At 49.4% G+C, this 25,875-nt stretch overlaps 1 pseudogene across 1 annotated transcript in view; it reads right to left on the bottom strand.

Annotated features, from left to right (window-relative positions):
- Positions 1 to 16,308, bottom strand: part of LOC146799975 (uncharacterized) — a 255,248-nt pseudogene extending 238,940 nt beyond the window's left edge. Inside the window, exon 1 of the transcript XR_014968027.1 lies at positions 16,179 to 16,308. The product of XR_014968027.1 is annotated as an uncharacterized LOC146799975 (transcript). The remainder of the gene's footprint in view (positions 1 to 16,178) is intronic.
- Between the last annotated feature and the right edge of the window lie 9,567 nt (positions 16,309 to 25,875).

Raw genomic sequence — 25,875 nt, 5'->3', positions numbered from 1 at the left:
TTGCGTAGATAAAAGTGCACTAGTAATAGAGCAAAAGCCTGCAATAGTTTGCCTTCAAGAAACCTGGCATGATATGAAGTTGTTATATTAATATTTTGTAATAGAAACTCCTCCACAGACAGTAACCAAAGGGCATGCAAAAAACGGACTCACAATTTTAATGTTTACTGAGATAATATGGGATTTTAAGATCCTCCCTCTTTTTCTTCAAAATGTACAAGGTATCCAGATAAATTTTCCTAAAACAGAAAACAATCAAAGATTGTCCTTTCTTATATTTAACTTACATGTACCTCCTGGACAACAACACAACTTAACCTTAAACCAAATTTTGGATTCTATTGAAATTATTCAGGGAAACAGAAATAATGTCAGCATGCTCCTCAAAGAGGATTTTAATTCCATAGTCTCAAATGTTACATTATCTGTATGTAGACATAAAGTGCAACAAGATGGCTGGCAGATACCAGAATCCTTGTACCCCACTTCACCAAATACAGATCGAAGAGGCCGAGTCCTTGTGGGATATCTCAGTGGACTCAACTGAGTAATAATAAATGGCCGGGTGGCTCCTGACGTCCCAGCTATCCCAACTAGAAAAGGAATCACAGGTTCATCTATCATTAAATATTTAATATCAACCTATGATTTACTCATTGTTTTTAAAGAGGTCTGTGTTCAGTTTTATCAAGGTAGTGACCACGCAGCTCTACTCCTGATACTCGCCCTACAGGTACAACAATCAGAATATTGCGCACTGAAGGTTGGAAATGTTAAAGCACAGGTGGCCCAGCGCGGGGAAGATATTCTGGAACTCAGGGTCGAACAATCAGGTGAGTGAGCTAATAGAAGATCCAATAGCCGCCTACAAGGACATTAACTCAGAAATCACCAACGCGATTTAGAATGTCATCTTCTATCCCAAGACAAACAAGCATTTAGTCAAGTCAAGTCAATAAATTTATATAGCGCGCTACATACCCAGAGGGTCTCAAGGCGCTTGAAGAAGGGTGGGGACTTACTTGTCAAATATCCACGTTTTAAGTTGCTTTCTGAATGCTAGGTGGTTCTGAGTAAGGCGAAGGTGAGTGGGAAGTGAGTTCCAGGTTTTAGCTGCCAGGTAGGAGAAGGATCTACCTCCCATGGTGGTTTTGTTGATGCGAGGTACAGTGGCAAGGGCCTGGTTGGAGGATCGTAGCTGGCGGGGGGGGTGTAGAAGGACAGTCGTGTGTTGAGGCATTCGGGTCCGATTTCGTAGAGTGCTTTGTGTGCGTGGGTTAGGAGGCGGAAAGTAATCCTCTTATTGACGGGGATCCAGTGGAGGCTTTTCAGGTGACCAGAGATGTGTTCTTTACGCGGGATGTCTAATATGAGCCTAGCTGAAGCGTTCATTTACAATGCAACGGTCTCGGCATTGTCAAAGGTATAGGTATTCGTATTGCTCCTCTCTTGTTCTCTCTGGCTCCCTCTCTCCATTGTTCCCTCTCTCCCCTGCAGTCACGTGGCACGCTTCCTCGCTCCCTGCACTTGGAGTTTTTCAACATCTGATGGCTCCTAGTTCATTGCTGTGGAATTAATTGCTCCCTGAATGAATACTGTTGACAAGGCAATTTATCATGTGTTTGGCTTGACAGTGCTGAATGTGAGAGGCTGGGGGAAGCACGAGGGAGATGGACGGGGTGGGGGTGGCGTCGGGGAGGGGTGGACGGGAGAGGAGGACGGACAGGGTTGTCTAATAAGGAATGAATGGCGGAGGCTCCTTGGGAGAATAAATAATGCATTTTGCTTGACACGGGGGGTGTGCGGAGTCCGCGTAGGGGCCGGTGTCTCCTTGCATTGCTTTGAGTGGCTGCTGCCGACGACAGGTTTCAATAACTACCGAAAAGCATCGAAGTAAGGAGGCGAAACGTTTTCCAGTCAGCAATGCCATGGATCATTTTGTATAAAGTGATGGGAGGGGGCATCAAACAATGGAGTGGGGTAAAGAGAGATCGAAAAGGGGACAAAGACAAATGTGGTATGTATATGTAGTGGATGTTAGGAGAAAGTGACCATTGATGAAAAGGAAGAGGAGAGTAAACATACCACTTAGTACATTTTCGGGGAAATATCTGTGACTACAAATGAGTGGTATTAATTTCCTTGGTATAAATTGAAAAGAAAATACAGATATCACACAGAACACCTGGAACGAAGTGATCCAATCAAAACCGAATTAAATACATGTGAATGTCAACAAGTCTTACGTGCTGCCGCAGCGAGCAAGCCCAGCTGCCAATCGTTGAGGGAATCGCCCTGAATACCACCGCCTTTCTCCGAGGTCAAGCAGAAATGCCTCGGAGAAACGCAGCGGCATTTTCGGATTCGGGGGCGTGTGTTTCTTTCTCTCATCTTGCCATTGGCTGGAATGTTTACATTCCAGAGGAATGTTTACATTCCAGAGGAGAGAAAGAAAGTAAAAAACACGCCCCGAATCCGAAAAAGACGGGGCTTCTTTGGAGAGACTAAGCTCTTCTCCAATGGCTGACCAGCATTTAAGAGGCCAGCCAATAGAGAAGAGGGGAGAAGAGGGGCGGGTTCAAGCCCCTCTTCTGAAAACATTAAATCTCGGAGCGAGACTGCGCAAGCGCAGCCTTCGCAGCCGAGACCTAAAAAGCAGTATAAGCAAAAACAAATTCAAGACAAGGAAATCAGAGTAGCCATAAATAAACGTATTCAACTTCAATTCATTGAATATTCTGCCACCAGGAAAAATTAAATATTAACATTGCGAAAAAAAGACAAATAATTTGTCAAATCTTGAAAAGATGGGCAATCCATAAGAAATGGATCGAGCTTCGTCTGACAGCACAAAATAAAAACTCAAGGCGATACTAGAACCTTATAGCATCTCACAGTGGGATTAGGAAATCCCTACCGTCCATCCACATTCAAGGGTCTCAATGGAATGCATATATATCTGAGCTGAGTATGGAAAATACATACTCACCATTTGAACAAGTATTAAATCTACCAGTAAAGATAACAGAATTTATAGCACCCCCCTCACAAGTAAACAGATCGCAGCATACATAAGAGGTGCAAGATCTTCGAGCAATGGGACCACATTCCCATAAAAGTCTCCAAAGCGAATCCTGAGAAGTGGGGGAAATTTTTACTTTCACTCTTCGAACATCAAACAGGCCAAATCTCCACTTCGTAGAAAGGGAGGATAGCAATACCTCTCCAAAAGAAAGGTTCTTGGTTATTCTTGGCCAACTATCGCCATATTACTCTTCTGGATTCATCCGGAAGGATCTTCACAGCCAGGATATTAGAACATCTTTGGGGCTGTGCTTTCTCTACAGGAATTATACCAAGTGAACAGGCTGTATTCAGACCAAACCACACTGTGATGGATAACATCACAATTTTTCAGACCTGAATAGATAAATATGAGGTTATGGCGTTGCAATTTATCTACAGCACCTTCATTAACTTCTTGACCACTGAGTGGACAGATCGACTTGGGGTAAACTGATCTCATTGTGCATAACATCTGATTTATTAAAACTACTTGTAGCATTGCATTCCTCCACTTGGTGCAGGGTGTTAATGGAGAGGAGTAAGCACCTAACAAAAAATTCAAACAAAAAACGGCCTTAAACAGGGCTGACTGTTGGCCTCTCTTCTCATTTTGATATATCTTCTTGATCTCCCCGCTCACGTTGTAAATATTAGGAATTTTCATCAAAAGTTCCAAGACTAAGTCTCCCTTTCACAATGTGTGATCTCTGGCAGTTCAGCCTGTTACTGTGTAGTAATGTCCCTTTCACAATGTGATATCTCTGGCTGCTCAGAATATTAAATTGTTACTGCTCACCCTTTCATGATGTGTGATCTCTGGCAGCTCAGAATGTTACTGTGTTACTGGTCTCTCCCTCACGATGTGTGATCTCTGGCAGCTCAGACTTTTACTGTGTAGTGATGTCCCTTTCACAATGTGTAATCTCCGGCAGCTCAGGATACTACAGTGTTACTGCTCGCCCTTTTCATGATGTGTGATCTTTGGCAGCTTAGAATGTTACTGAGTTACTGATGTCCCTTTCACTATCTGTGATCTCTAGCCCTCTGAATACTACAGTTTTACTGATATCCCTTCAACGATGCTTGATCCCTGGCATTTCAGAATGTTACTGATGTCTCTTTCACAATGTGTGATCTCCGGCAGCTCTAAGTGCTACAGTGTTACTGCTATTGCTCACCCCTATTTGTGATGTGAGACCTCTGGTGGGTTGAGAATGTTACAGTGTTACTGGTGTCCCTTTCACGATGTGTGATCTCTGTTAGAGTGTTACAGCTTTTCCTAATGTGTAATCTCATGCAGCTCAGAATGTTACAGTGTTACTGATCTGTCTTTAGCGATGTGTGATTTCTGGATGCTCAGACTGTTACAGTGTAACTGCTTGCCCTGTTCATGATCTGTGATCTATGGCACCTCAGACAGTTACTATGTTCCTGATGTCCCTCTCATGATGTGTAATCTCTGGCATCTCAGCTGTTACTAATGTCCCTTTCAAAATGTGTGATCTCTGGCAGCTTTGAATACTACAGTGTTATTGGCCTCCCTTTTCACAATGGGCGAATCCTGCCGCTCAGAAATATAAAATGCCTATAAGACAACACTAACAAGGCTGTGTTTGTTGGCTGTGTTAGGTTTATAGAAAATGGGCTGCCGTTCATACCATGACCCTCTGAAGGCTGGCCCTAGGTTTTGCACATCAGAGATAGGGTACCCCTCACCCTGAGAGATTCGACATGATGGACCAGAAGTCCTGCCACCCCTTGACCCATAGGGCTCTTTTAATGTTATTTAATGCACCCAACAGATTGTTTCACAGTACCCAGAGAGGTCCAATGACACTAACCTGCAGTACCTTCATGTACGTGAAGGACCGACCAACCCTGGAGAAACCCTGTACTCTGGGGACAGGACACCTGTACATATGTATATTGGAGGTCACAAACTGGAGCGGGAAGAGGTGCACCCTTATAACTCTGAGCGAGCTATACTGCGCTAACATCCTAATGTGCATTAAAAGGTGTCGACCAAGCAATTCTTATAGCTCTGGTGGCCTGCTATACTCAGAACTGTGATACTTGTAAGAGTGTGATGGTTAGTACAGTGCATGAAAAATCCGCTCTCATTGTCGAGCAAGATTTATTCAGTACGAGCTATTCTTAGGGACTACTCGCCCCTTCTGGAGAGCTGAAAATCCTCTAACTTCAGGGAAGACAAACTGACTTTTGACCTCTGCCTCTGAAAGTGGAGCAAATGTGACCAGATAAGATTTAAAGATTTAAAGATATCTTTATTGCTCATAAAGTGAAAGAGCAATAAAGATGCTTTTAAACCAATTATCTTGTCACATTTACTGGTTTCGGAGAGAGAGGTCAAAAGTCAGTTTGTCTTTCTGCATTAATTTTTCTTTCCGTGACTAAAGTTAGAGTATTTTGAAAAGTGAACTGTGTAACAACTGAACTGTGCAAAGCATGTGAAATGAAAGGCTGTAAGATGTTCGTTTTTTTATTATACAACACTTAAATAGATAAATTTATTTCACTAGTTATGAAGACACATTATTGTAATTCTGTGGTGAAATAAATATTTTTATAGGCTCAAAACAAATTAGAACACTTTACTTGGTGATGTGCAAATTTTAAATATGTTTGCCGAAACCCAATTTCCAAATATTGTTTATGCACTATTATCAGTGAAACTACATGTTAGTGGGAACGTTCTGTGGCCATTTCAATGGAAAATATGCTATCTGTCAATGACAGTGCACTACCACATCATGCTTTAGAAATATATTTATGAAAAGTGAGTTTTTAAACATGAACTGGAAATTATTACTGCTCCTAACCAGATGACAGTGCTATTAGGGAACTAAGGGCCAGATGTGCGACCATTCCATTTTACGAGTCGCAAATTGCGACGTTTTGCGACTCGCAAAATTGAATGTACAACAGTGTCTGAGACACTTTGCAATTCTCAAATGGGTTGCAAGAGACCTGCCACATTAATATTCATGATGCAAGTCGCAATTTGTGACCCATTGGGAAGGCCTGCAAACACTGGGATGGTGGCCTGCTGGGGGCAGCAGACCCCCATGTCTGTGTTTGCTATTTCAATAAAGCAATTTTTTTCTCAAATGCAGCCCATTTTCCTTAAAGGAAAGCGGGATGCGTTTTTTAAAAAAAAAATGAAAAATGTTCTTTTCATTTTTTAAGGGCAAGCAGTGGTTCCTGGGACCACTGCCTGCTCTTTTAAAATATTTGTGCACCCATTCACAAAGGGGAGGGGGTCCTCTGGGGACCCCTGTCTGTTTGCGAGTGGCTTACCACCTACTGGAAGTCGGCGGTAAACTTACCATTCTGACTCGCTATTAGGAAGGGACACCCTTGGCATGCCCCTTCCTAATAGCGACTCGCAAAAACTATTTTGCAAGTCACCTACTCGCAAAAAACCGCCACCCTTTTTTGCAGTCGCAAATTGCCTGATTTCCCGTTTGTGGCCGCAAAAAACAATCGTACATCTGGCCCAAAGAGGCAAGCCAGGGAGCATGTGCACCCTATATTTGGGCTCGATTCTTGTTATACATGGAGCAAACATTTAGTCTAGTAAAGAAAAAGTTTTTTTGTAAGCAGAAATAGTGAACTTGCATATTTGAAGGTGCTCTCTTATGTGATGATAAAGAAAAACGCGGCTCCATAAGACAAAATATTTGCCTAGGATCACACAATTTGAGACCAGTTCACAGGTCAAGTACCTTACAGTTAGGTCGGGTAGATTATTCAAGTTACTAGACCTGTAGGACTAGTAACTTTTTTATGATTTCTCGAGCCCTGTTAGTAGTTGTGTTGTTATGGTCATTGGCAGTGGCAATAGGCTGAGAAAGCTACAGTGGCCTCCTGATGGGGGCCCTGGCAATTATTTTGACACAATTAAGCACTAAATAGAACACCCCCTTCCCGTATACTATATCGACAAAGCGATACATCTCCACACAGCACATCGCTTTCAAATCAATTCCAGTAAGGGATTATCTCGCATTTACCCCACCCGGGGTGCCGCCTGCTCTTCGTCTTCAAAGACCGGGGAGCGCCATGTCAACAATGGGGCGGTACATGGATTTCCCCTATGAACATTCCAGTTGCCCCACACCCTTTCTCACTTCCAGAGCAACCTCTGCTCTCATAGACTGCACCATACACCAATCCATGTCTCTCTTCCAGTCCAGGAGAGTTGGTGCAGCCTCTGCCCCCCAAAGACAAACTATGTTGCGTTTGGCAATCATCCAGCCCAATGTTACCTATGTCTGATCAGCCCAAGGTCAGTGGTCTTCCATAAGTTGAGTAGACACCATTTGGCCAAGAGTGATCGGCTCTCACCACAGATCTCCGCAATGCACGACACAACCAAGATCCAATAGGAATTTATTATCGGGCAGTCCCAGATAATGTGAAAGAAAGTCCCATCCTGCCCACAATGTCTACAACAAAGTGTATCCATCTTCTTGCCCATTTTTGCTATTCTGGTGCAAGAGAAATAGGCCCTATGCAGTATCTTGAGCTGGACCCAACAGAAACGTGTTATAATGGCCACCTCTCTGGGAGATGCTAGGGCCTCTGGCCAGTTGTCTTTATGCAAGTCTACTATATCCCTTTCCCGTAATTCCCAAAGGCATATCAGGGGAATTATTACAACGTTTTTGGTATGTGAGTGAGATCGCCCTGCGGCTGATGTGTTCGTCTAGGAGTCTACGTTCTAGTGGTAATGATTTGGGGAGGTTCTCCCCCTGGGGTAGTGGAGCCTGGCGGGCATGTCGAATCTTCAGGGATCGGAAAGTCTCGGCGGGAGCTAGAATGTAAGTCTTTTGTAGCTCAGCGAAGGATACAACCTCCGCCCCGGAGGACAGGCCGCCCACCTTTGAGAGCCAAATTAGGTCTCATTTATCAAAGCCTTGTGTCGTTCCCATTGTACCCAAAAGTTCCCAGTCACACAAGCGAGTTGCTTGAGTAATACGGTTTCCCGACCCCAGTTTTTTGAGTGTAGAGTGCCAAAGTTGGACCATCAATGCCGTTGGTCCCTATAGGTTGAGGCGGCATGGGTTGGTGTAGAGCGCTCGCAGGTAACCCTCTGGTTGGAGAACCAGATGGTACATCCGGTATGCAGGTTCTTTTAGGGGTTGGATAACTTATTAGTTGATAGCTGCTCTGTAGTATATTTGGATATCGGGCGGGGCAGGGCTATCGCTCCATCAAACCAACCTTGCATCAATTTATTGAGAGCAATTTGTGGGGTCCTCTATCCCATAGTAGGGTCTAGATTGTATCCTCTATAGCTTTGAAATATAAGGCACCGTGAAGGGTGTGTTTTGTAATACGTGTAGGAATCGCGGTAGCGCCATCATTTTGAAAAGCGCAGCTCTCTCCAGCAAGGACAGTGGGAGCGACTGTCAATGTTGGACATAACTTTTAAGTCAGGCAAATGGGCCCTGTATGTTTTTGTATTTACAGAGGTTTGGCCTGATGGCGAGGAAGATTTCAAGATAGCAGAACCCATTTGTCACTATTCACGCCTCACAGTCTTTCGGTAGATGTAGCGCTGGAACATAAAGAACAAAGACCACCGATTTGGACCAATTGATTGTATACCTGGATATTTCCCAAAATTAGTAAAGAAATTCAATAGTCTGGGTATGGAGAACTGTGGTGCTGCTACATAGCGAGGGATGTCGTCAGCATAAAACAATGTTCTGTCTTCCCAGTCCTCCGTCCAGCGGAGGCTGCGAATCAGTAGGTCTCCTCGGAGCCAGCTGCCAAGGGTTCAAGTATTAACGCAAATATCAGTGGTGACAGGGGGCAGATCTGCCTGGTCCCTTACTGAAGGGGGAAAACTCTGAAAACTCTTCGGTTTACCACCACCTGTTCCAGAGGTTCCGGTGTGGAGGAGTTGTATTCAGTTTAGTAATTGAGGCCCAAAGTCCATTTGTCAAGCATAGAAAAGAGATAAGGCCACTACACAATGTCAAAGGCCATGCGTGCATCGAGGGATAGACCGCTGCAACCTCCTTGATTCTATGCTTACGTTCCAGTACTCCGTGAAGACTTCAAAGATTAAGAGCTGTGTTGCGACCCAGCATGAATCCAGACTGGTCTGGGTGAACCAGCTTTGAGATGAGGGGAATAAGTCAAAGCGCTAAACGTTTGGCAATAATCTTAGCCTCGGAATTCAGTAATGGTTTAGGACGGTAGGAGGCACATTGCTCCACTGCTCTTGCCTCTTTGTGTATAACAACTATAGAGGTGAGCCTCTGATCTCTGCGAAGTATGCCAGCCTGACTGCTCTTTTCGAACCTCTTCAATAGATGTGATGCTGTAGATGGTGCTGTGAGGTTATATAATTCTATCGGCAGACCATTAGGTCTCATTGCCTTGCCCGAGTTTATGGCTCTATTCGCTTGTTTCACTTTATCCTCTGTAAGCTCACTGTCTAGGAGCTGCACTTCTTCAGGTGCAAGAGATGGGAGCGGCCAATTGGCCAGGCGTTCAAGGGAGTCGCGTTCAGTGGGCATTCCCTCCGAGGAATAGATTTGTGCGTAATAGGTTGTGAACGTGTCAGCAATTACTTGTAGATTACCGAGAGGTTTGCTGTCGTCCGAACGTATAGTCGACACCCATCGATTTTCTCTCTCTCGTTTACCTAGCCATGCTGGCAGTTTCCCTACTTTGTCCCCCATCTCATACACCCGGTGCTGCGCTGCCCTGTTTGTGGCTCTGGCCGACTCCATCACCTGATCTTTATATTCCTGTTGTTTAAGGTTTAGAGGGTGTTGTATGTTGTCGCTCCATCTCCCACCAGTTGAGCTTCCAACCAAAAAATGTCCTGCTCCAGCATTTACACCGCTGCTCTCTTGTGGGCCTGACCACTGCCTTATACGCCTCCCACAGTGTCACCGCCAAAGTAACCCAGTGTTTATTTTCCTTAAAGTACTGGTCTGTGGCTCTGACAAGCCCCTTCTTAACTCCTGGCATCATGACATACCAAGAGTTTACAAGGACTGTCCTATTGGTGTGCAGAATCCCGACGCTGTATATTGCCTCGCCAGGTGTTGCACTTCCATAAAATGAGAAAGGTGTGAAGCCAACGAGACAAGGAAGTCAATTCCCGAGACACTCCCGTGTGCCCGGGAGTGAAATGCATATTGCTGTGTGGTGGGGATAAACGTTCTCCAAATGTCAACTAGCCCCAGTGCAGAAAAATATTCTGTCAGTGGGGTCTGTGAGGGGACTGGCTGCCTTGGGAACAGACAGTCATTACTGCCACATAATGCCATATTAAAATCTCCTCGCAACAAGATCCTCCCCCATCGGAAATCAAAGCATAAGGGAACCCAAGTCAGGAAAAGTAGCGCTATGTAGAGTCGGTGGGACATATGCTGATATGATGTTGATTGTTTCCCTTTTCCATGTGCCCGAGAGGGCCGCATACCTACCTAATGATCTGACCATATGCTGTCAATGGTGAGGGGAAGCTGTTTCCTGAGGCGTATTCCTGTGCACCGGGAACCAGAGGTGTACCCTGCATGTACCTCCATTTTGTATCCCAAACGGTCTGGGGGCCTGCAAGTGTTCCGCATGAGGTGGGTCTCTTGTAATAGGATAACATCGGGTGAGTGCCTTTTGATAAATTGGAACACTATTCCACCTTTCACCTTATACCCCAGGCCCTTTACATTGCATTCCATTAATCAAATTTCAGGTATGGACTTTCCTGCCATGGTGCACACTGTTCTACAGGCTTCGCGACAAATGAGTCCCCCAGTGTGGTGCGCCAAAGTCACCCGAGCATCATTAGACATGCTAAGTGGATTAATGTGGTGTTTGACAAGTGTATGCCTTGCGTTGTTGTACCTAATATGGAGAAACTGATTAACACAATAAAATACCTTCAAACCTCTTTTGATCACCCCCTTTGAAACAAACCCCCATCCCTGTATAGCTGCCTGACGGACCCAGAACTGCCCGCCCCCCCAACTTAGCAGAGTGCCTGTCGCCCAACGCAACATAGTGGACTTAGGTGAACGTGGACCTACTTTGTGGCTGTTCCCCACAATGATAGAACTTTTATAGCTTTAGACCATTTAGTATAAGATGTGGTTTCAATAGATAAACAAGTCTAATATCTCCGAAGCAATACCCATTACTAAGCACAGGGAGTCACTGACAGTTTGAGTATAGTATGAAACCCCATCACCATCAAGGTCGCACAGGCCCCCCAGTCAGAGAGGACACAGAACAGCGTCACTGGTTTTCCTCAGCTTATGCAAAAAATGAAGGGCTAGCTCCCCCATGCGTCTGGAGGACATTTTAGGAGTTACGTTTCCTGGCGATGTACGGACACCTCCTCCACCTGTGAAGACCCTCCCGTAGAGTCAATCTCCTCCTTCATCTCTCACGGCACACATTGGGGTTAGGGCCGCCGATTGCCCACTATCCCTCTAGCCATTCCCAGGCGTAGTGAATAACCATGCCTTACCTTCGGCCTCAATTCACAATCTAGCTGGGAAGAGCATTGAGTATCTCACTTCCTTTTCCCTCAGTAGCTTCTTAACTTCCAGAAAGCTACGTCTCTGTTTCTGCAACTTCAGGGTAAAATCAGGAAAAAGGTAATGTTGGTATTCTCATAAATCACTGGTGGAGCAGTGCATGCTGTCTGGAGCACCACATCCGGGTCACGGAAATTGAAGAGACAGGTGTGGATGGCCCACAGTGGGGCTCCCGGACGAGGTCATCCGCTCGACACTTGGTGGGCTATTTCCACCGAGAAGACTTTAGAGAGACCCCTTAGTTGGAGGTGTTTGCAGATAAGATCCTCTGCAAATAGGTCTGTGGCTGGTTCCTCCACCTGCTTAGGGACCTCCAAAATGTGGACGTTGTTGCGTCTAGACCTGCCCTCATAGTCCTCAAATCTCGCCTCTAAATGTGTATTGGCTGCCTGCAGCTCACCGACCTGGATCTTGAGAGCCTTGGTGTCCTGGAGCAAGGTCACTGCTGTGCCCTTCACCTTCTTGAATCTTGACCCCATTGTGTGCAGGACTGCCACTATCAGGAGACCTCTGTTGTATAGGTGTCCATGCTCACCTCTAGTGTAGTGCGGACTCCCTGTATGGAGATCATATTATCATGGAAGGACAGGGTGTCTCCTCCAGATGTCTGGGGGTGGGGTCATGGAGGGCAAACACTTTCGGGAGCTCTCCAGACTCTCAGTCCCCTTGTGGAGGGCGAATTAATCCAACTTGATCTGATGGGTATTTTTCATGTTCTTTCCACCCGTCATTCTGCTGGGGCAAGTATAATTGGATCAATGCAGGGTGAGTGGGACACTGGGATACTAACTAACGCATGCCAGCAGGTACGCCAGGCACCCCCGTGGCCTGTCAGGTTTCTCCCCGTGTGTCTATCACCCCACCTAAGCACCAAGGAACTCAGCTACCAGGCCGCAGTACAGCTAGCCTTAGCTCAAGGTAAGTCTCACACGATGAGTGGAAATAGGTTCTCCCAGGACCCCCGTAGTCAATGGAGTTTAACCAAATGTTATGGATCCTCTACACAGGTCGGAAGGCTAACCCAGACTCTCCCACATACCTCTGCATGGGCTGAAGATGGCATAAATCCTGGAAGCCTGTGGCTGGGCTCTGTTCTTTCTCACCCTCTGGGTATGAGGAGGCACAATAGACAAGGCCTTTCATTAGTCTGGCGAGTGGCTAGGGCTGGGTTCTCCACATTGCAGCCTCCGCTGTTTTATGGCACAGTACCAGCTTGGTCCTCCGAGCTTACCGCCCAGCCTCAGCAATTAAGTGGCAAGTGAGGGGGAGACACACCCAGCACCAGCCTTCCCTAACTCCTCGCTCCATCCGCTCTCGCCTCCCCTGCCGCGGCCGAGCCAACGTGGGCGGTCCGGAAGCGTCACGCCACCTTCAATAACATTCACCAGCAGGGCGAAAATGTGAGCCGGTGTTCGTTTGACCATCCCAGAGGAGAGGGTACTCCACAGGCACTGCAGTTACTGCGCTCAATGGTGAAGGCTGGGACTCCCAACATCGTTGACCCCTCAAGTGAATCGCCACACATCACCACCTTTGCGCTGCCGCTGAGTACGAGGTTCCATCCAAGCGCACAGGCCTCACCTCCATTTCTGCTCAGTGTATGGGTGGTCCGCTATCGGTCAACGATCTAAGGTATCCCCTAATGCCAGACGACCCAGAGCTGGTTTGGACCTTGGCTAGGGGACTGATGGTTGAATGGATAAATGGGGAGAAGGAGACTGTGCCACAGAGCAGCTAGAGGAAGTGGCCAGTTCCTTCGGCGATCGGCCTCGCCACCCAGAAACGCACATTCTTAATAATATCCATATTATCTTATCACAAATGCATAAAAAAAGGACACGTTTTAACAAAACCTCGATCTCAGTTCTTACAAGTGACCATACATCTCAACTTATAAACAATGATAAAGTGTAAATAAAGCCAAAAATTATTTACATTCAACAGCTATAGTCAATATAAACTTGCACAGGTGGACTTGACCCCTATTATTTTTCGAAATCTATATTGTGTGCATCTTCCTGTGATTTATCAATATTTTTTTATGTTAGGTTAGCATTACGCTTCAGCAGGCGCGCAACACCCATTGGGCTCACCGGGCTTCAGCCCGCCCCCCCCCCCCCGTCAGGTGTGTCAGCCCGGCTGAGACAGCCTCGCGGGCTGGCGTCCGTTTCATTGCAGCCGGACCCGAGTACTTCACAGGTCTTTAAAAGACCATTTACTCGTTAATGAGGCTTTTGTTGTGTTTTCACCCCTTCTTACAGCCACTCTGCCTATGGCTGGAAGACTTAGCCCCCCCCCCCGGTTTGGCTCTAGTTGCCCGCCTGCAAGATCAAGATCAGGTGGAATCACTTCCTAGGATACAGGGTCGAAGATCATATACCACTTCCTGTGACATCAAAGAGTGTGTCATGTGACTTCCCTTACCCCTGGCAATTTCGTGAACTGTCATCTTCCTTCTCCATCCCTACTTTCCTACCAATTACATAACTTTGCTGAGATGTTAAAACTGTGTTATTTTACCAAAAGCCGGACATTTGTGGTTCCAGCTAACCTCTTTCGTGCTTCTTCACTATCATAGAGGGTTTTTATATCCCTGAGATATACAGGGGCCTAGTTTCGGGGAGGGAGTGAAATGCATATTGCTGTGTGGTGGGGATAAACGTTCTCCAAATGTCAACTAGCCCCAGTGCAGAAAAATATTCTGTCAGTGGGGTCTGTGAGGGGACTGGCTGCCTTGGGAACAGACAGTCATTACTGCCACATAATGCCATATTAAAATCTCCTCGCAACAAGATCCTCCCCCATCGGAAATCAAAGCATAAGGGAACCCAAGTCAGGAAAAGTAGCGCTATGTAGAGTCGGTGGGACATATGCTGATATGATGTTGATTGTTTCCCTTTTCCATGTGCCCGAGAGGGCCGCATACCTACCTAATGATCTGACCATATGCTGTCAATGGTGAGGGGAAGCTGTTTCCTGAGGCGTATTCCTGTGCACCGGGAACCAGAGGTGTACCCTGCATGTACCTCCATTTTGTATCCCAAACGGTCTGGGGGCCTGCAAGTGTTCCGCATGAGGTGGGTCTCTTGTAATAGGATAACATCGGGTGAGTGCCTTTTGATAAATTGGAACACTATTCCACCTTTCACCTTATACCCCAGGCCCTTTACATTGCATTCCATTAATCAAATTTCAGGTATGGATTTTCCTGCCATGGTGCACACTGTTCTACAGGCTTCGCGACAAATGAGTCCCCCAGTGTGGTGCGCCAAAGTCACCCGAGCATCATTAGACATGCTAAGTGGATTAATGTGGTGTTTGACAAGTGTATGCCTTGCGTTGTTGTACCTAATATGGAGAAACTGATTAACACAATAAAATACCTTCAAACCTCTTTTGATCACCCCCTTTGAAACAAACCCCCATCCCTGTATAGCTGCCTGATGGACCCAGAACTGCCCGCCCCCCCAACTTAGCAGAGTGCCTGTCGCCCAACGCAACATAGTGGACTTAGGTGAACGTGGACCTACTTTGTGGCTGTTCCCCACAATGATAGCACTTTTATAGCTTTAGACCATTTAGTATAAGATGTGGTTTCAATAGATAAACAAGTCTAATATCTCCGAAGCAATACCCATTACTAAGCACAGGGATTCACTGACAGTTTGAGTATAGTATGAAACCCCATCACCATCAAGGTCGCACAGGCCCCCCAGTCAGAGAGGACACAGAACAGCGTCACTGGTTTCCCTCAGCTTATGCAAAAAATGAAGGGCTAGCTCCCCCATGCGTCTGGAGGACATTTTAGGAGTTACGTTTCCTGGCGATGTACGGACACCTCCTCCACCTGTGAAGACCCTCCCGTAGAGTCAATCTCCTCCTTCATCTCTCACGGCACACATTGGGGTTAGGGCCGCCGATTGCCCACTATCCCTCTAGCCATTCCCAGGCGTAGTGAATAACCATGCCTTACCTTCGGCCTCAATTCACAATCTAGCTGGGAAGAGCATTGAGTATCTCTTCACTATCATAGAGGGTTTTTATATCCCTGAGATATACAGGGGCCTAGTTTCGGGGAGGGGGGTGTTTAGGGTGTTACACCCCACTAATAAATGCATTCTGTAGTAAATAGTTGGGTGCAGGTGTTTTAAGTCAGGTATGGTGAGGTGTTTGTCGCATTTCACTTGGGACTTTCACATACACATGCAGACAAAAACAAACACAAAAACAAACACACTGTCACCTCCGTTTTAAAGGTCTTAAAAATTGTTATTTTATAAAATATTTAGTTCTCAGTACCCCTCACAATCCACGCTCCTCGCCCTTCCCACTGCTCCTTAAGCCACCCTCCTGCCCTGCTTCTCATATAATGTATTTTAACCAGCATGTTTATGGGAAATCTGAAGCTCTCACCCCCTCAAACTAACTGACCTGCTATGCCCCTGCACACACGGCATAAACACGTCACACTTCTGCACACTGCACACGTGTCACATCAGCAGCATGAAGACGTATGTACCTTACCTGCAGAGCATGTCTGGTTGCGCTGCACAAGCGAGAGACTGTACCATCCAGCTGTGACAGAGCAGGGATGAGGACAAACATGACAGCAGCACGAGGGCACACGGCTCACGGGCGCATGCGCAGAAACATGCTTTTACTGGGCCTGCTGTAGTGCGTAGTCTCTCAGGCGCAAGAGTAGGCTGCGTCTCTGCGCATGCACCTATGAGCAGTGTCTCATTCTTGCGCACACTTTCGGAAGCGACTGACATGTCTTCTATGCACATGTGCTTTAGTGCCACGTCTCTTTTCCGCGCAGGCTTACTAAGTTGTGCCTGACTTCTGGGTAAACACCTCCCAAACACGCTGCTGTTGAATCTGCAGGCAGTGAAGTCTCAGTAGGGGCAACAACAAGTGTTATTGAATCGGACTGAGAACTCTCAGACACACAGGACAGGTTTGACCCGGTATTTGGCGAGGTTCACCTGTCTCGCCTTAACTCATATGGAAAAATTGACAGACTTTTCTAGTGCATTGTGCCGGAGCAAGCGTGGGAAACCTAGATCACTTAATCCCGGGTTATCCTACCGCTGACAGTGGTTACCTCTGCAGTCGGAGACATAACCCTCTCTTCAAAGGGCTTTCTCCTTTGTGCAGCATTCTGAAAATATTGGGTATCTTGTAGGGAACCATGTAGGTATGACAAAATGAAGCTGCTTTTCAATACGGTTTGCTAAAAAATGTTATCTCAGATTTTTACTGTCTTATCTAATCTAACCAGTTTTTAGAGTTGTAGGCTTTCATAATATTAGATAATAATGCCCTGGTTCTGAGTTTGTGGGAGAAGTAGGTGCTACCTATCACAGCTGGTGAATAACGAAGCCCCTAGGTAAATTACTTATCTGGAGTGATAAATAGCTCCTATTCCGAGTTTGGGGGAATAACATGTAAGCCTGGGCAGTCAATTCCGTTCCGCTTGCAGAATTTGGGTAATTTTGCGTTCCGCGGAAAACGCGGAATTGCCAAATATTTCGCCCTCCGCGGCTTCGTGGAATTTTTTGCTTGTTCACTCTTTCAAAATGCGTGTTTGTGAGATATTTCCCTCCGAGCACGTAAACAGCGTTCGTGAACAGGAAAAAAGCATCGCAAACGGATGGAACAAGCAATTCCGCGTGTTCGCGGAATTTCTGCTGGTCGCAGAGATTTTTCGCGGAGCTTTGCGTAGCGCAACTACACAAATCCCACCTACCCCTAATAACATGCAGATTTTGTTGCATACTTTTTTCTTGTTAAATATGCATGTTTCCCGTTGGGGAACAGAGAGCATAAATTAGGCCATTTGGAGACCAGAAACCTCATTTAAAGTTTGGTAGGCGGCCCAATGTCTATAAGGGTGGCAGAGGTAGTAACTTCCACTGTCCTGGCAGTCTACCACCCACAATATTTAAAAATCTGCAACAGTCTGGCTGAGAACTCTACGGCTTCAAAGAAGCCGTCATCACATTGCGTCCTCTGCAGGCACTGAATGTTTACCATGTTTCATGTGGCCCCTTATGGCAAGTTTTTGTTTAAAAAAAACATAAATTCCCAAAGCAGCAATTTGCTTTTCTAAAAGCACAAAATACTGGCCCTGCCAGTCTGGGAGTTTTCTCCCTGGGTGTGGGAGACATTTTTCTTTTTTACTTTGGGTCTGCCAGGCTTTTCCTGGGAATCCTAAAAAGGGTAAATTGTACACCAGACTGTCAGCTTTAAATAGAGCAGATTCTTTGATGTCATACACCAATTGAACTCAAGTCCATTGGTGTTATTAACTACCAGCAGGTACACCAACAGTGAAATAATGATTGACCCCCGCCCAACTCTAAATAGAGTGAAGAGACCATAAGTTTTGGTGGAGACTTGTGTCAGAGTACCCTGTCCACCAAATTTCTAAATGAGACTTCAAGTTAATTATTTTACTGTCCAAAATATTTTACTGTCCACTAAAAAACCTCTAATAAGCTACAAATAACAGTTGGGTTTAACATAAAAAAATTCTTAAACATAATCTCCCAACTTATTTCACAGGTTTGTTTTTAGATCACATATATTACTACAGAAAACCTTATGATGAGTTGAACAGGGGAAAATATTTTTAAACGTATTAATTTATGTCATGATTTGAAACATTCAAGAGATATGGAGTCACTGGGATTCAAAGCGGTTATACCAGAAATGGTCAATACATCAATAGACATGCCCTGGGACACCAAAGAGTTCTATGTAGTTCATTTTTTAATTTATTTTTATTTGCAGTGTTTTCTTAAACCAGCCATTGCTGTCTGAAAAAAGTTATCTAGTGCTTTGTGATCAATAACACTCGCACTGCAATGCATGCAATGAGCAACACCACATCCTCTCCCCCACTTGTGGCTGTTGTGTGTTTGCGGAAGTGCCACAGTTTGTGTGAAACCCTGAACTCAGCACTACAACACCGAGAGTTACTGCACACACTATCACTCACTTTTTCTGATTTCCTGACCCTCATTCCTCCTGTTCGTTCTTTCTCATTTTTACTGCGGAAACTGTGACCTGTGAGCAGCGAGGAAGGAGGAGGAACAGCACCGACAGCAGAGACGGATCAGCAGAGCAAGGATGGAGATGGGGCTAGTGCGCACGCGCGGAACAGGGATACTATGACTGCGCATGCTCGGATAAGAAACACTGCATTCCGCGCATGCTCAGACGGAGGCTACCTCCCCTGTGTCATGCGCAGTAGGAGGTGGGTTCTACCCGGGCCTGTTGTGTGTTTTTTAGGTCTCGCTGAGCCAGCGCATGCGCTGCTCTACAAGATATTTAGTCTGTGGGTTTTCTAAGTGCTGCCACAGGCTTTTGGTGGCCTAAAGCTTGCGTGCATGCGCGCAGCCACCATCTGTCTTTCCTCCGCCGCTCGCCGCGCTTAATCGCGATCACTTTCACTTACGCGCTTGATCGCGATCACTTTCACTTTCGCAGGCCGCGCGGCCGTGTCAGTTTCACGGCCACGTGGCCAATGCTTGTTTAGGGAGCGACTCCTATTTTAGAGCCAGGCCAGACCCCAGGCTCGTCTCACCCCATGAACAGTCCGGCTTGACCACTTCTAAGGCACGCTACCTGGCAGTGATTGATCAGCGGTATAACAGATCTGAAATAGGGGCGTGGCCAAGCCAGCCACGATGGCGGTAATGCAATGCTGAGGCTCCGTGACCAGGGCGCCAATTCATAGCGTCTCGGAGCGTTGAAACGGGCGATCGTCAGCCCAGAGACCACCGGACGACACCTGCATGGCGGAGAAGTCCCGCTGGGCGCCTGAACACGTCAGGAGCGGTAGTGTCGAGGCTTCCTCCGGACGGAGCTGCCAGTGCCGCAACCCGCGACTCAAGATGGCGCCGGGGCTTCCATAAAGGAGACGGGGACGGAGCGGGGCGCTGAGGACGGCGGCGCGGTGCGCTCTCCTCGCGCAGCGGCTCGGACGGGAGCAGCCAGCAGCACCTCTGGGGATTGCGGACCGGAGCGCTCTGGAGCAGATGTTCGTCGCGGCCACATACCGACCCGCCATCTTGACTCCCGGGTGCCCGCAGTGAACCGGGATTGGACATCGACGTCGCCACCGGGGACCCCAGGTACCCTCCATACCTGATCATTGAAGAGGCGGAGAGGTGGCGCTGGGATCCGGCGAGAGCAGCGCGACCCGGGGACTCCCTGACACACGCTACCTGCCTGACTTCAACATGGCCGCTACGGGGACACTAGCAACTCCCCTGCGCCGCCGGTGAGCCCCTCGCCTTAGCGACTGTCACGACGGCGGCCCGGCCGGCCTCTCCGCCATCTCTCCAGCGCAGACCACCTGAGGGCCCCCAGGGGTCCCGGGGGCCTTGAAGATCGGAGGAGATCGACGCGACGAGCTGCACCGGCACAAGGCGGTGACCAGCCCAACACCCGGCGCCCAAGACACCGAGCGCCCTTCAAGCTCTCCACGCCACAGGCCTCACGGACTACTTCCTGGAGTGCTGCGGGGTCTTCGCCTCTGCTGCGGGCCTCTGGACGAGACTTGGTTGAAGTGGTGGCTGCAGGGACCGCCCAGGGGTCCGGCGGAGGGTGCGGCCGAGCCCTGGAGACGCCGAACGTGATCCCCCACCCACGTCATCGGACGCAAGCGAGCTACCTGCACAGAGGGTAGGCAATTGGGGGTGCCGCGCGGGGGGTTGCTGCGGTCTGCCGCTGGGGGCCCCCGGCGTCCTGCCAGTGGAGAGAGCCCCGGGACACCGGCTCGATTAGCCGCGCCTTCGTGGTCCTTTATCACCGTACCCTTCCTCCTCCCACGGACCCCAGGCGCCGCGGCAGGCTTTGGAGGCCTGGCCGGCGCCGCCGGCCCTTTGTCCACCCTAGGAGAAGACAGGATGGGGAAATCAAAGCCCGCGCCGCACCAGGCGGTCCCGGAGACGGCTCCAGAGAACATGCCCAAGACCTCGACCTGGTCTCCCAGCACGGCGTCCTCCACGGACCTCTCAATCTCGGACAAGCTGGACAAGGTCCTGGCCGCCATTGAACTATCCCGTCTGTCCATGGAGGAAAGGCTAGGTACCCTAGCGACGGATGTAAACCTGCTCCGCGATGACCACCAGAAATTGGCCGACCGGGTACACACGGAGGAACGGACGATGGCGGAAATACAGCCAAAGCTGAAGGAACATCAGACGACACTCCAGGGGGTCCTTACCCGTCTGACCGCGGTGGAGGAGCGCGCTACCGACTTGGAAGGTCGCTCAAGACGCTGTAATATCAGGGTGCTGGGGCTCCCGGAAGGTATCGAGGCAGGAAATCCCATAGACTACATGGACACATGGCTGAAATCCTTTACTATGCCCTCGGACCGGACAGCGTTCTTCTCCATCGAGCGGGCACACCGGGTTCCGGCCCAGAGGCCCCCGCCCGGCGCAGCGCCCCGGCCACTCCTGGCGAAGTTCCTCCACTTTCGAGATCGGGATGCGGTGCTCCGAGCGGTGAGATTGGCGGCGCCACTACGGGTGGAAAACCACCACATAATGATCTTTCCGGATTATGCTCGTGCCGTACAACAGCAGCGATCCTCCTTCCTGGACGTAAAGCGGAGACTACGAGACAATAAGATTCAATACGCCCTACTGTTCCCCGCCCGTCTCAAGATCATCCACAACGGGTCCTCTCTCTTTTTTACATCCGTGGAGGCTGCACAGGACTGGGCGGATCAGCACTGTTCACGGGCGCCCACTCCTCATCCCCAAAGGGGCTCGCCTCTCAAGACCTTCCGCACCCGGAAACGCCCCAAGAAGCTTCACCATATTGAATCCAGGCCCACAAGCAGCTCCCACGATTCACCCGACCTCGAGCAGATTATGCGTGAACGACGCGGGGCTCTACAAGCAGCAATTGATCTGCGCTCTACACCGCCCTCGGAACTCATAGATCGACCCCCACACCTGTTCTCGTCAGAAGGCGAAAACGACAGCGACGGCACCGTCTCTGGGATGGACCTGGCGGTGCTCCCCCACGCCACCCCGCAAACTGCGGATGGGATGCTGGACGGACTGACTTCTCCTACCGGGCCCTGAGGCAACTCAGGCATACGGACTGCCGCACTGTATCCTTGCATATATGTCTGTCTGATGCACACGAACTCACACCCAGAGGCTGACACCCTGCACACGACGCGCATTGCTCCTTCTACATGCCCACTTAACGGGTAGCTTCGCATATGCATACCGTCACCCCCCTCATATAGAGCAGTTATCCCCCCTCGTATTACGGGAGGAAGTTTGGACGCTTCGTTTCCTAAACGATGAGTCCTCGGTATTGGGACAGTTTCCCGCACCCCCACACGTTATCAACACCCCAGTTCAAATTCGTCCCACCCTGCCATGGGGCCTCACGTTACAGACTCTCCGCTTGGGCGGGCTTCCCACCTGCCTACTCTTCACAGGCGCAGCGCTTTCTCAGAGGGCTACGACATAATCTACCTGTCGGGAGCCTAGGCCGACCCGCACACAGACGCACACACCCATGGCACAGCTGCCGAGCACTGCAGACATAAACATACTCATGCTCAACACACGCGGCCTACACACCCCACGTAAGCGCTATGCGATATACGCCTACGCGAAGCGACAGAAGGCATCCATCCTCTATCTACAGGAAACCCATCTTAACTCGACTGAAGTGGGCAAATTGCGAGCAAAATGGCGCGGCCTAATCTGCGCCACGACCTACTCCTCATTCGCCCGGGGGGCACTGATATGGATTCGCCCAGGGACCCCATTCCGGGAACTTAGACGGGTGGTGGACGCTGAAGGTAGATTCGCCTTGCTGGAGGGGGTTTTGGATGGCAGGGCTGTCCTCTTGGGAAGTATATATGCCCCGAACGTAGACCAGGATAAATTCTGGGACCGGCTTACACACTCCCTGGCCCAATTCACCCATGTACCCTGGATCTTAGGCGGGGACTTTAACTGTATCCTGGACCCGAGACTGGACCGCTCACATCCCCCACCCCCGCACTCCCCCATCCTCAGACAAATCGAACGCTTTAAAACATGGGTGGCGCACTGGTCGCTCACAGACGCATGGAGATCACACCACCCTCAGGCCCGTATCTACTCTTTCCACTCCATCCCACACAATTTACGAGTTCGGCTTGACCGCTTCCTATGCTCCGCTACGCTTCTCCCGCAAGTATGCCACTCGGACTATCTAGGCAGAGTTGTATCCGATCACGATGCACATCTCCTTTGCCTCCAATGGAGACCCCCGCACCCCCCCGTCCCCACATGGCGTCTCTCACGGGAATGCCTCACAGACCAGGTCTTCACACATGACCACCAACAAAGCATTTCAGACTATTTTACTCATAACGCGGGGACTGCGTCGTCAACCCTGGTCGAGTGGGACGGCTTCAAGGTGGTGGCCCGTGGGGACTGTATTAAACAGCGGGTCGGGATGAGACACATGTTAGAAAACGCCCTAAAAGTGGCGGAACAGCGACTGGCCACGGCTACCAAAGCCGCAGACCAATCGGTAGCGACAACGATCCAAGTCGCCCAAGCCAAATCGGCATATCAAGCGGCGTGCACAGATCTTCGACGTCACAACTTCCGGACGTACGCTACCCGCATGCACAAGGACCGTGATAAAACGGGCACACTCCTGGCATGGCTCGCTAAACAAGACACGGAGGTTCGGCCCATCACTGCAATTATAAATCCCCAAGGATCCCTGGTGCAATCCCAAGACGAGATCCTTCAGGCATTTTACCAACACTATTCAGCGGTATACACGGTCCCCTCATCTCTCGACCCAGGGGCCGTCGGCCACTTCCTGGACCCTTTGCCCCTCCCTCAGATCTCTACTGAGGACAAGACGGGGCTGGACGCTAAAATAAAAGCCACGGAGATTACCAGCGCGGTAAGGGCCCTGGCCCGAGGCAAGGCCCCAGGTCTGGATGGGTTTCCGCTCGAATACTACTCCACCTTCGCCTCTCTGTTGACTCCCCGTTTCCTCGCGGTACTGGACGCGGCACTCAGGATCGGTGAGCTACCCGGCTCTATGAGAGCGTCGGTGATAGTGACGTTCCCGAAACCCGACCGGGACCCCCAACTCCTGGCCTCTTATCGCCCCATCACGCTACTGGCAGCCGACTGTAAAATCCTGGGGAAAATCTTGGCGGATAGATACTCACAAATTCTCCGCTCGCTGGTACATCCGGACCAATGTGGTTTTGTCCCAGGGAGGAATACTTCTCACAACATTCGGCGCCTCTTTCACATCCAGGATCAGCTGGGCGGTCGATTCCCTCGGGCGGCGTGTTTAATTTTGGACCTCGAGAAGGCGTTTGATACTCTTACATGGCAGTTCCTTTTTGCCGTTCTCGAACGGACAGGGCTGGGTCCCACGCTTCTCGCCTACACGCGCCTGTTATATACTAACCTCACGTCTCGGGTTCGTCTTGGTCGCTACATCTCCCCGGAATTTAAAATAAATCGAGGCACACGCCAAGGATGCCCCCTCTCGCCTTTATTATTTGCGCTTGCGGTGGAACCCATGGCTATCCGACTTCGTCGGGACGGGCAAGACTGGGGCATTCCACTAGCGGAAGCAACGCACTGCGTGTCCATGTACGCCGACGACCTCCTCATATACATACGTGACGTGACAGCGGATCTCACCACATTAGAGACCGCCCTGGCGGAATTCACAGAGGCCTCGGGCCTGAAAGTGAATTGGGACAAATCGATGGTGTACCCCCTCCACCCAGACGAATTTCCCCAGGATGTACGGATCGGTGGCCAGAAACTACACTGGGCGGCAGAGGGTCCCCGATACCTCGGAATCAGGTTATACCACTCCCCAGCCGACCTCTACGAGGGCAACCACCGCAGGGTACTCGCAGGGATACGATCCTCCATCGGGTTTTGGCGGAACCTCCCATTGGCCCCGATAGGCCGGGTCGCCTTGGCTAAGATGATCCTGGTCCCGCGGCTCTTATACCATTTCACCAACCTCCCAGTAATCCCGCCCCACTCCTTCTTCAAGGACTTAGACACGCTCCTCAGATCTCTCATATGGGGCAAGGGACGGCATAGAATCGCGCTAGCCAAACTGCAATTACCCACGACACAAGGGGGGCTCGGCGCACCATCATTCGAAGCCTACTTCCTGGCATCACAGCTCCAGTGGCTCTCCTATTGGACTGCGGACAGATGCACACTCGAAACATGTACTGCCGCAGGTAACATACCCATACCGGAGTTACGCCGCCTACTTATACCGGGGTCTCGCCCCACACGGACATACCCCCTACAAGTAGACATAGCCCGGAAGTGCGTACAACGTATACACCGCATGGCGCCAGATTGCCCTCCGTACACACCATTGCTACCGCTGGTCGGCTGGCCCAGACAGGGAGGGTTCTTTACTTCCGCCATGCTGCGGGAATGGACGGCAAGGGACATCACCGAAGCGGAAGTACTGTTCGACGACGGACAGCTGCGGTCGTACCGGCAACTCATAGATGAGTGTGACCTGCCCCCCGGCCAATTCTTGCGTCATCGCCAACTCCTCAGCCACTACCGGCCATACGCCGACCTCACCCTGGGTGAACCCCCCACACACCCGGTTCTCCACGCCATACTCCGAATGGGGCCGGGGCGCCACCACACTACATGGTTATACAAGTCGATCAGGGAACTGACACCCCCGCTCCTAGGACCCCTACGGACCCTCTGGGAGGAGGAAATTGGTCGACCTTTCCACGATAGCGAATGGGAAAGAGCAATAGAATTCCCCAAAAAAGTCTCCAGGAATGCCCGGTTCAAGAACATACAGTACCATATCCTACACAGGGCCTACCTAACACCAGCACGCCTCCAACGCTTTTACCCCGACACGATCTTCCTCTGCCCTCGTTGCCCAGCTGGAGACGCTGACTTTTATCACATGTTCTGGACGTGTCCGGGCATTCAGACCTATTGGTCATCTATCCACTCAACACTCAAGGAGCTTACCGGGTTGACCCACCTGACCACCTGGGAGGGCTGTGCATTGGGCATACTGGGACGGAGGAAACGACACAAAATACCAATGCGCTTTGTATCCCTAGCTCACTTGCTGGCCAAGCGCTGTATAGCCATGCACTGGCGTGATCCATCGGGCCCCCCGCTGGCGGCATGGG

Source organism: Triturus cristatus, chromosome 8 (genome assembly GCF_964204655.1).
Source record: "Triturus cristatus chromosome 8, aTriCri1.1, whole genome shotgun sequence".
NCBI classification, from domain to species: Eukaryota; Metazoa; Chordata; class Amphibia; order Caudata; family Salamandridae; genus Triturus; species Triturus cristatus.
Note: the sequence above shows the minus strand (reverse complement) of the source record. Positions and strands in the feature narration are given on the sequence as shown.